A 2,783-nucleotide genomic window follows, 5' to 3' on the forward strand; every position below is an offset into this window, starting at 1 on the left:
CATAGCAAAACACAACAAAGCATAGCATAACAAAGCATAGCATAACAAAGCATAGCATAACAAAACATAGCAAAACAAAACATAGCAAAACACAACAAACCATAGCATACATAACAAAACATAGCATAGCATAGCAAAACAAAACACAACAAAGCATAGCATAGCATAACAAAACACAACATAGCATAGCATAACAAAACAAAGCTTAGCATAGCATAACAAAACATAGCATAACAAAGCATAGCATTACAAAGCATAGCATAACAAAACATCTCATAACAAAGCATAGCCTAGCAAAACACAACAAAACATAGCATAGCATAACAAAACACAACAAAACATAGCATGGCCTAACAAAACATAACAAAACATATAATAGCATAGCAAAACACAGCATAGCATACCAAACACAGCGAAACATAGCATAGCATAACAAATCATAGCATAGCAAAACAAAGCATAGCATAATAAAACACAACAAAACATAGCATAGCATAACAAAGCATAGCAGAGCAAAACATAGCATAGCATAACAAAGCATAGCATAGCATAACAAAACATAGCATAGCATAACATAGCATAGCATAGCAAAACATAGCATAGCATAGCATAACAAAACATAGCATAGCATAACAAAACAGTATAGCATAGCATAACAAAACAAAACATAGGATAGCAAAACAAAACATAGCATAGCATACAGCATCACTCAGCACCACCACAGCATCACTCTGTGGCACCACAACATCACTGTGCTCCACCACAGCATCAATCTGTGCAACCATTCAACAACAACTGGTTCAAATATGTTATCTCAATGTTTCAAGCTTTATTACAAATGTAAGAAAAAGATGTTAATATTTGACATATGTTCTTGGATTTTCGTCACAATAAAATACACTGAACATAATCTTAACAAATGTTATTTACAAAAGTTTAAGCTATTGCCATTATAAATTACAATAACTTTTATTTACGTATTAATTATTTAAAAAAATTATAAACCATTGTTATTTGTAATATCAATACATGTAAGTCACGTAAATACAACACATATTGCATTACAAATGCTATAGGTGTCACATTTGCGAAAGTTATAACTATTGGCATGGTAAATGACAAAGCTATTAATTTCGCTATTTTCAAAAACAAAACCTAAATAAAAAATGTGTCATTTATAATACCAATAGCTCAAACTTTCCTAATACGAGATCTATTGCATTGCAAATGCTTGTTTTTCATTGTGTGTATGTGCGACACTGTGTGTGTGAGACACTGTGTGTAAGACACTGTCACTCTCTACTATTCTCTACTACTCTACTCACTCTCTACTACTCTCTACTCACACTCTACTAATCTCTACTACTCACTCTCTATTGCACACTCTCTACTACACTCTCTACTCACTACTCACTCTCTACTACTCTCTACTACACTCTACTATACCCTACTCATTCTACTACTCTCTACTACTCACTCTCTACTACTCTCTACTACTCACTCTCTACTACTCTCTACTACTCGCTACTACTCACAACTACTTTCTACTACTTACTCTCTACTCACTCTAGTCACTACTACTCACGCTCTACTACTCTCAAATACTCACTCTCTAATCATTCTCTACTAGTCTCTACTACTCACTCTCTACTACTCTCTACTACTCATGATTCTACTCTCTACTACTCTACTCTCTACTCATTCTCTACTACTCGCTCTCTACTACTCTCTGCTACTCACTCTCTACTACTCATTCTCTATTACTCTCTACTACTCACTCTACTACTCTACTCTCTACTCATTCTCTACTACTCTCTACTACTCACTCTCTACTACTCACTCTCTACTACTGTACTCTTGGCTCATTCTCTACTGCTCTACTACTCACTCTCTACTACTCACTCTCTACTACTCACTCTACTACTCACTTTCTACTACTCTACTCACTCTCTACTACTCACACTCTTTACTACTCACTCTCTGCTACTTTCTACTCACTCTCTACTACTCACTCCTACTCACTCTCTACTACTCACTCACTCCTACTCACTCTCTACTACTCACTCTCTACTACTCACTCTCTACTACTCACTCTACTCTACTCACTCTCTACTACTCACTCTATACTACTCACTCTCTACTACTCTCTACTACTCACTCTCTATCTACTACTCAATCTACTCTCTACTACTCACTCTCTACTCTCTACTGCTCACTCTCTACTCTCTACTACTCACTCTCTACTCCCTACCTCTTGCTTCTCTACCTCTCGCGCTACCTCTCGCTCTACCTCTCTCTCTGCCTCTCTCACTACTACTCTCTTCTCTCTGCCTCTTTACCTCTACCTCTACCTCTCTACGTGCACACATATGCACATATATATGTACATATTTATGCATATGCATTTATATATATGTATGTGTATGCATACATACATATATATAAATATATATATACATCTGCATATCTATATGAATACAAATATAAATGTATACATATACATATACATATATGCATACATATGCATGTTATGAACATGAAATTTGAAAGACACTAATAAAAGCAAAGCTAAAAAGCCACCTATTACAAACAGAATTGCTTTAACTTAAACGAGGGCAAGAACTATTGCATTTTCAATGCTTGTTACATGTTCCAGCCTTTGTCTTAAAGAAGCTTATGAAAGTCTCCAGCTGTGCATTCAACAATCTCCTCTACAAAAACAAAGCAACCTTGAACTTGAATAACCCAAACAACTTGATGTAAGCTGGGGGCCTGCCTGTGTG

Source organism: Lissotriton vulgaris, chromosome 1_1, assembly GCF_964263255.1.
Source record: "Lissotriton vulgaris chromosome 1_1, aLisVul1.2, whole genome shotgun sequence".
Lineage (NCBI taxonomy): Eukaryota > Metazoa > Chordata > Amphibia > Caudata > Salamandridae > Lissotriton > Lissotriton vulgaris.